Below are 9,970 nucleotides of genomic sequence, written 5' to 3' on the forward strand. Positions count from 1 at the left end.
CTTATAAAGTTGGGGGAACATTTGGCTACAGCTAGGGGTAATCTACTGATGATGCAACCTCTTCCAACAATCTCTCATGCATATAGGATGTTAGCACAGGAAGAGAGACAACGAGAAATAGTGCACCTATATAGCATGAGGGGCATGCATTTGCAACAGATAGAAGGAGGTACAATGATTTCTAGAATAGGGCACAACCATCATATGGAAGGCAATATTATTAGTTCAATACTACATATGGAGGAGGTAGACTAGGAGGATACAAAAAACCATCTAGCTACTACTGTGATCACTGCAAAGTGAATGGCCACAGTACTGACTTCCGAACCTGTTTACATTCAAGTTGGCTATTAGATAGTGGAGCTTCATATCACATGTGTGCAAGTCTTAGCATATTTGATAATTATGAACCTGTTGTTAGAGATGATGAATTTATTAGCATACCTGATGGGATAAGGGTGACAGTACACCACAAGAGGACAGTGACTCTAAATGACAATATACAATTGAAAGGTGTCTTACATGTACCATATTTTCAATACAACTTAATTATTCTTAGTGAATAAGTTGTGTATTGATCAGCAATACACTGTCTCATTTACTGTTGATAAATGCTATGTCCAGGGACATTTAATGAAAAGACCACAGGTTCTTGGTATATTGTGGATACAAGCAAGCAAGAGTCAGGTGTGACATATTCAACAACATGTCTATCAACAACTACTGCAACCAACATAGATTCAAAGGTTTGGCATCTAAGACTTGGTCATATTCCTTTCTTGAAAGTGAAACATGTGATTAGTTCATTAGTTATTTAATGCTAGCAATAGTGGTAGTATATGCCAGATCTTCCCTACAGCTAAACAACCTAGCTAGAAATTTTTTTCCCGTTAGAAGCATTAAACCACCAAGATGTTTTAAATGGTACACTTAGAAACTTGGGGCCCCTATAAACATAAGACTTACAATGGTTGTACTATATTTTTAACAATAGTAGATGACTTTACCATAACTACTTGGTCATATTTTTTGAAGTCTAAGAATGATGATGTGCCTTTTATTGATTCTTTTCTAAATATGGTTGAAACACGGTTTGGCACTAAAGTTTTATGTGTAAGTTCATAAAATGCTTTAGAGTTATGTGAAGGGGATATGAAATAATTGTTGTTGAGAAAGGGAATAGTCCACCAAACAAGCTGTAGTGACACACCACAACATAATGGTGTAGTAGAGAGGAAACACAAACACCTGTTGGAGACATCTAGAGCTTTACACTTCCATTCTAAACTCCCTTTTAGATTCTAGGGTGAACGCATTCTTTGTGCCACTTACTTGAAAAAAAATGCCTCTGAAAATCATTGGGAATTCAACACCTTATGAGAAGTTGCGTGGAGATAAGCCCTTGTATGAACACTTGGGAGCTTTTGGTTGTTTATGTTATGTCTCTACATCCAAAGTACATAGAACTAAATTTAATGCTAGAGCCAAGTCATGTGTTTCATTGGTTACTCTCCTACACAAAAGGTTATTAAATTCTAGATCCAGAAACAAATAAATCAGCATTTCCAGAGATGTTGTTTTTCATGAGACACATTTTCCTTTTCATATCCCTGCTATAACTCACATTGAACTTATAGACTTCCCCCCTTATATTTTTCTCCCAACACATACTCTTATCTTTCCTTATCCGGAGTTCACTTCATCTTTTACTTCTCCAACCTTAACTCACACAGATACTCCCACTAATTCAGATTCTCTACAAGACCATTCTCTATCCTCTCATTTATCTTCACCTCATTCTACACCACTATCTTCTCCTCAATCTATACCACTCTCTTCTTCGTCTTAATCTTCTTCCAATCCTCTTCTTCCTTCTTCTCCACCACCTGCATGCACCAAAGCATACTCTTGATCTTACTGAAGCACTCAACAGATCCACCAGATCACATGAGTTACCAACATACCTGGATTATTATCACTATAACATTGCTAAGCATTGGTGTAACTTGGTTTCTTATAACAACTTGCCTGGAAGACATCATTCTATGGTGGCCAATATTGACACTATCACTTAACCAAGAAACTATAAGGAAGCATCTCTAAGACCTGAATGGATAAGAGTTATGGAGAAAGAAATAGAATCACTGCTGGAAAACCATACTTGGGAGGTTGCCACGTCGCCTAATGGAAAGAAGCCTATTGGATGTAAATGGGTATTTAAGTTTAAACTCATGGAAGTATGAAAATTCCATAGGGGATACCAAATCCAGATAATAAAGTTTGCAGACTTACAAAGTCCTTATATGGTCTAAAACAAGCTTCTAGGCAGTGGTTTGCAAAGCTACACGGGGAATTGCATAGGCAAGGTTTTGTTCAATCTAAAAATGATTATTCATTGTTCATCAAGAAAGATTCTAGTCACATCACCTTAGCAACAATTTATGTGGATGACATTTTGTTTACTGATAATCATTTACCTACTATCACAACACTTAGATGCAGTGTTCAGTATTAAAGACTTGGGATTGATGAACTACATTCTGAGAATTGAACTTGGATATCTTCCTGATGAAGTGATTTTAACTCAGAAGAAGTTCACTAAATCCTTGCAATCTAAGAGTGGATTTAATCTCACAAACTCTACAACCACGCCTCTTTGCATAAACACCAAACTTCTTGCAGAAGAAGGAGAGATTTTTGACCAGCCAGAGCAATACATAACCTTGGTGGGCAAGCTAAACTTCATAACTCATACAAGACCAGATTTGTGTAATGTTGTACAACTCTTGAGTTAGTTTATGCACCAGCCTAGACTGCCTCATCTTAAAGCTCTCTATCACGTGCTGAGATATGTGGTTATTACAGAAGGTCAGGGAATTATCCAAAAGGCATCAAACTCTTTAACTCTCTAATCTTTCTGTGATATTGATTGGGATGCTTGCCCCAACACTTGAAAGTCTATCACTGGATACATTTTGTTGTTTGGTGATTCACATATTGTTTGGAAGTCCAAGAAACAAGACACTATTTCTAGAAGCTCCTTAGAAGTTGAATATAGGGCTATGGTTGTAGCTGCTTTATGAAGGAAATATGTCCTTCAACCAAGGTGCATTAAGTCTAATACCAAGGTTCAGATTAATTGCAAATTAAACAATTAATTCAGTAAGATCAAGTGATCGGAACAGCTAGCTGGAGCAATGCTTCCGATCAGTGAGTTCTAATATATATTAGGCTCACAACTTACTATTGACTGAACCTATAAGGTCACACCAATGACATGTAACAGATCACCGGATTAAATGAATCGGAAATTCATTTAATAGCTTTTCGGGAATTAGTTTGGAAAAACGTATTATACGATACAGCCTTGCATTGGAATCGTATATCGTATCGCGAATATTCGTAAGCTGGGTGAAATGAATAATCGTATCGTACGACAGTGATTCTTCGTGTACAATACGATAAATAATAGCCGTAAGGCGTGCGTCGCGAATACGAGACGCATTGGAGCTGCCGGCCTGTTGAGTCAAGCGCGCATGCGCGCAAGGCCCAACAAGCCAGCGAGCTCGCAACGCAGCAAGCAAGCCAGCCCGCGTGGGCGTGGCAGCGCGCACAAAGGCACAACAACACAACAGCGAGCAAAGCAAAGGTCCACGGCCCATGCTGCTCGGTTGCGGTGTGGGCTTCGGCCTGCGGTGTGTGAGCTGTGCGCATGGGTTGTGCGTGCGTGTGTGGTGTGTGGTAGGTCAAGGCCTTTGGTCTTGGCCGGTTACACTTAATATAACATTAGGTAATATAATTTTCTATACAACACAATCAGTTTTTCAAGTGACCTAAACCTAATTCTAAAAGTACGTAGTTCAGTTTTTGCTCTCTACCAAAAACTGTTCATCCCGAAAAGCAAACTTTCTTGTACGTTCACTAGTAGAAAAAACCCTTATTGCAGCGGGCTTTTAGACCCCTGTTGCAGCGTACATCGTATGCTGCAACTGGGGGGCCTGCAACAAGTCTGAACTTGTTGCAGCGTACAATGTTCGCTGCTAAAAGGGGTTTTTTGCAGCGTACATATGTATGTACGCTGCAACAAGTGCCAAAAAATTGGCAAAAATTTGGACTTGTTGCAGCGTACATATATATGTACGCTGAAAAAGACTCAACTTTTTGCAGCGTACATTTATTTGTACGCTGCAACAAGTCTGGAATTTTGCGAAATTTTTTTCCCTTGTTGCAGCGTACAATATATATGTACGCTGCAACAAAGCACTTTTGGCGGGAAAATTCTAATTTTGTTTAGGGATACCTAGAGTGCCTTGCACCAAATATAGAAACCTGTCAAAACAATAATAGAATAACGCAACCTGTATAACAAATATAAAAACAACAACTGGAGTTTTGTATACTATATATCCCAAAACCAAAGTGCACATATTACATTTAAATATATGTTCCAATTTCAACATAAACATACATTTTAATATAAAATTTATTCTATAACAACTAAACCAACTCGATCAAGCGCGCTAAAGCCAATAATAAATACTTGCTGGTAAAAAACTTAACCCATTGCTCACGAACCACATCAAATTCCTCGCATAAGGCGCAATCCTCGGAGTGTAGACCTTTACAAAAACAGAAATTTAAATTAAACATTAGATTAAATACAAATTAAATATCACATTTTAACATTCAAGAAACTAATGACAATGTCCTAATAGTCTAAAATGAGTCCTTAGGTTCTTTAGTTCAAAGTTGGGAGCGAAAATGTCATTTTAGCCTAAATATGACCTATAACGACCCAATGAGCCTATAGGTGCATAAATAGATTGGAACGAGTCTTAGATCGTTAAAACTATGCATATTAAACATGTAATAAGTTTTAAATGAGTCCTTAGGTTCTTTATTTTAAAGTTGGGAGCGAAAATGCCTTATTTTAGCCTAGATATGACCTATAACGATCAAACAAGCATTAAATGGGTATAAGTAGATTAGAATAAGTCCTAGAAACTCAAAACTAAGCTTATTAATCATATAATAATTAAAAAACGAGTCCTTAGGTTCTTAAGTTCAAAGTTGGGAGCGAAAATGTCATTTTAGCCTAAATATAACCTAAAACGACACAATGAGCCTTAAATGGGCATAAATGGATTGGAATGAGTCCTAGAAAGTTAAAACTAGAATATAAAACATTTAGTAGGTTTAAAATGAGTCCTTAGGTTCTTTAGTTCATAGTTGGGAGCGAAAATGTCATTTTAGCCTAAATATGACCTACAACGACCTAATGAGCCTTAAAGGTGCATAAATAGATTGGAACGAGTCTTATAAAGTTAATATTATGCATATTAAACATGTATTAAGTTTAAAATGAGTGCTTAGGTTCTTTATTTTAAAGTTAGGAGCGAAAATGCCTCATTTTAGCCTAAATATGACCTATAACTATCAAACAAGCATTAAATGTGCATAAATAGATTAGAATAAGTCTTAGAAACTTAAAACTAAGCATATTAATCATATAATAAGTTTAAAATGAGTCATTAGAAAGTTAAAACTATGCATATTAAACATGTAATAAGTATAAAATGAGTCATTAGGTTCTTTAGTTCAAAGTTGGGAGCGAAAATGTCATTTTAGCCTAAAATGCTTCATGCTTAGGAAAAGAAGTGAGAAATCACAACAGACGGGAAAAACTAACCCCCATTATATTACCCAAGCTAAATTACCTGACTCAATCCGGAATTACATGACTCTATTTTTAACCAAATCGAAAAAGTCCAAACCTGAAAATGATCATGACTATTAACCAAAATATAAGCTAACTAAAACTGACCCAAACAGAACAGAATGAATCTGCATCCGAATGTCGCACACTCACATGAACCGAACCAATCTTAACTACAAAAATCACACCCTCAATGTAACCCCAAACGAAAAGCACCCCTGCAGTTAAGAGTAGTTAAAAATTTGACCTCATCCTTACAAACATGAACTTCTTAAGTGCAGGCTCCTATTTGTACTGTATTTGTCCGCGCAATATTAGCAACAGGGCAGCATTCATGACATTGGTTAAGTAGTTTCTTAAATCTGCAAACTAATCAGTATTAGTGTATAAGACTGTTAAAATATCTTACTATCTTGCGTACTTCATGGTTATATTGAGGGGCTAGATTGTTCTTTTACGAGTATAGTTAACAGAAGAACATTGAGGTACATACACTAGAAGAGAACAAATTTATGCATGTCATATTGCCATGATAGAATAACTAAAAGAAGTCCACCACTCTGATATGATAAATTACAGAATCTAGAATGATTGAGTTCTGCAATACTGTTAGATTTTTAGGAAGAAACTTTTAGCTGCAAGATTGTCTGTGCCTAATTTGAATTCTTTAATTCGATTTATGATCTTTCCCAGGCTGGTAATTTGCGTTATCAGCACAAATTCGGCATTTCTAACTTCTAACAAAAAGAAGTGTCTACTTCTCAGAAACTTGAATAAGTAGTCAGACACAAGATCTAGAATGCATTACAAGGTTACTATATCCAGATACATGAATCGTCAAATCCTTTCATGATCTATCAATTTTTAATAAACCTTTTCCTATTTTTGGTTTCTAACAATCAGTAGAAAGCAGCTCACATCCACTATGAAAGTTGTATAGTAATTCCATCAAGATGATGAAGAATAGCATGATATTTCTCTTTAGTTTGTAATGACAATGAACACAAACAGAGAGAGCAGTGTGAAATTTTCAAGGATGGTCAGAAAGTAGATAGATCATACCTTCACTTTCTTTGAGTTAGGAATGATCTTTTACAATTTTGTTTTCTCCTTCTTCTGGCTTTTCTAAGGGTTTCTGCAGTGTCTAGCTCCAATTCGTCCATAAAATTATTATCTGCATTTCGTGTGACATAAAACAGTGAACTTAGTGGTTATGAATCAGTTTCTGTTTGTAAGGAACGCAAACAACCACCTATGAAAGATAATGAACATACTGCACCATCAAATAATTGTTATTCTAATCTTATCAATTGATCAATATGTGCCATGAAATTCCAGATGACATAATTCCACAGCCGACAAATGAGATTGCAATATCTAAATCAACTCCGGAATCGTCTGAAGACAGTTCAAGAATATTTACTAAGGTTGGCACACCTGAAAAACTTAGTATCCAGGATGAAGGAACTGGGACAAATTTTGAATTTCCTTCCCCATTTCCAACTGCAATTCTGAGGTCAGGCCTGATGGGAATATGGCCACTATCCTCTCAGACAAAAAAAAGTACACAAACATGTGGAACCTGATACACGAACATGTCCTGTCAAATGAAGCAACAACAGCTAGAAAGCAAGAAGTCAAAGACGAGGAACAAGGTGATGACAATGACACAAACACATTCCAAACAATTAATGCTTCAGATTCAATCCAGAGTACTGAACTGAAGAAATCCAAGGTAGACGAAGATAATCAAAGTCGAGTCTTTGATGAGTCGGCTGCTATAATTCTGGTGAAGGAAGCAATCGATGCAATCCTACAATGTCAGAAGCAGACATCTGACCAACGTTCCAGTCAAGACCATGGTAGAGGTGTTGATAGTGCTAAAATACTTTGTAACACAACTGCTCTAGCTTCCATACAAGAAAACTCTGAAGGGGAGAGAGTGGAAAAGAAAAGAAATTCAGAACCAAAACAAATATGGCTGATACTAATCCAGTAATCCCTACTGATTCATAAAAACTAGATACTCTAACTTGTAACTTTTCTACCATGATCACAAAGGAAAAATAACCCAAGAATAACCCCACGGCATACTGAACCTACTGAGTATTCGCAGCCATTTCAACAGCATACTGAGCCTACCATCTACATCTTGCTAGAGAATCCAATCCTCGGCCAGATTCCTCCTTTTGCTCCTCGGTCTACCAATCAATAAATGGAATTCCTAATATATTCCCCTCTTTTCTAATAAACAGACCCCAACACCAAGAAACAACCACCAGCAGCACCAAATTTTGATTAATTGACTATTCAAAATGGTTTCAGCTATTGCAAAACCATCCAACTCCCCAAAAAAGAAAATCCCGAAAACCCCAAAAGATCATTTCCCGATATGAGATGAACTTGAACAAGATTAAATCAACACTTTCAAACTACTAATTCAAAACAACAATAATAGCAAATTAAACTTAAAAGTATCATAATTTCAGAAGAAAGAAAGAATTACCAATCTGTGAACTGAAGAGCAAGAACAGGAAAGAAACCAATCTTCATAATCGCATACCTCTGTAGAATAACATCTCAAGTCTCACAAATTTGAAATTTTGAAAACCCAGAAATTGTTGTTATAATTACTGTTATTATAAATCTTGTTCATGGAACAAAATTTCAAAACCCCAGAAAAATATTTCAACTTGAAATTGAAGATCCCATTAATAAATCTTAACTCTCAAAATAAATGCTCAAAATTCACTGAAAAATTTCCCAATAATTGAGCATAAAAAATTGAATCCCATAAATTTCTTACTGTAACTACTGTTTGAATTAGGTAGAGCTGCATCATTTCAGAGAAAAATGCATGACATGAGAAAGCATAACAGTACTCTCCCCTTTCATCCATATCAAGATTATTTTTAGACAATATCAATGAAATTCATGCACGTATTATCAAACCTGGATGAAAACATTTGATGATGCATACATAAAACATTTTTTTAGGAGAAAAAGGAATCATGAAAGACAAGTTTCCTCAAAGACCACAACTTCTCTCAAAGTAGCCCTTGAAAAATCACATTTCAATAGTACGTACAATGCAATTAACAACAGTCAACCCACCTCCCCTGCTCCACCCCACCACGACCGCCACCACCACCACCACCATTCTCTAATTCCAACACCGCCCCATCTTTATCTATGAATAAACCCTAAAAACGAATTGAACAAACGAATTGAACAAACCCTAAAAACGAATTGAACAAACGAATTGAACAAACCTTAAAAACGAATTGAACAAACGAATTGAACCCTAAAAACGAATTGAACAAACGAATAGAACAAACCCTAAAACGAATTGAACAAACAAATTGAACAAAACCTAAAACGAAGCACATAACTCAAAAAATGAATTGAACAAAACGGCACCTGCAGAGGAGGCGAGAAAAGAGACCCACCGGCGATTGGCGAGGAGGCCAGAACCACCGACGACTCGACGAGGAAGCTAGATTGATGACGCAGGAATGGTTTTTTTTTTGGAGGGGGGCGACGCAGGGAAAGCTAAGGGGAAGAAGAAGGGAGTTGAGCGCGAGAGCTGAAATTTTGAGATGCTTAATTTGTTCTGAATTACTCCGTAGTATTCAACCAATATTGCAGCGAATTTTTTTTATCCGGGTTATTGCAGGGGGCTTTTAAATGTACGCTGCAATAAAAACGGGCTATTGCAGGGGGCTTTTAAAATGTACGCTGCAACAAACACTTTTGCAGGGAACAATTAAATTGTACGCTGCAACAACCATTTAAATGGTTTGACCCGCGTTGACCGACTAGTTGTTGAAGCGTATTAATACATGTACGCTGCAACAAGGGGGCTGCAACAGGGGTTTTTTCTACTAGTGGTTGTCTAAGCTACAATAATCAAGACGGATCTGAACGTGTCGGTGTACCAAATAGAGGAACGAAAATTGGAGTTCTTTGTTCGTGTTCGTTGATACTATACTCGGGAAAACACGCTTCAAATGTAAGTATGCGTAATCTGTGCTTTATACATGTTTCCTGGCTTTGGGGATGTTCCGCACATGTTATGTCTGTTTAACTGTATTCTCCAACAGTGGTATCATGAGCCTTATGTATTCAAAGCATTTTTTAGCATGATTTATTATTTTTTCTGTTGTCGAATCTTTTGGATTTTTATTGAATTTTTTCGAATTATTATGGATTATTGGATGAATCGTATAATAAGTTCTGAATTCAAAAAGTTTC

General features: G+C 36.6%; 1 long non-coding RNA gene across 1 annotated transcript; it reads right to left on the reverse strand.

Moving 5' to 3' along the window:
* Nucleotides 1–4,378: 4,378 nt before the first annotated feature.
* LOC130464439 (uncharacterized) lies at nt 4,379–9,307 on the reverse strand. Its single transcript, XR_008924853.1, has 4 exons — nt 9,137–9,307; nt 7,154–7,298; nt 6,779–6,890; nt 4,379–4,619 (listed from the first exon to the last, which is right to left on the reverse strand). It is a non-coding gene; the product is annotated as an uncharacterized lncRNA (long non-coding RNA).
* Nucleotides 9,308–9,970: the final 663 nt, after the last annotated feature.

Source organism: Spinacia oleracea, chromosome 6 (assembly GCF_020520425.1).
Source record: "Spinacia oleracea cultivar Varoflay chromosome 6, BTI_SOV_V1, whole genome shotgun sequence".
Lineage (NCBI taxonomy): Eukaryota > Viridiplantae > Streptophyta > Magnoliopsida > Caryophyllales > Amaranthaceae > Spinacia > Spinacia oleracea.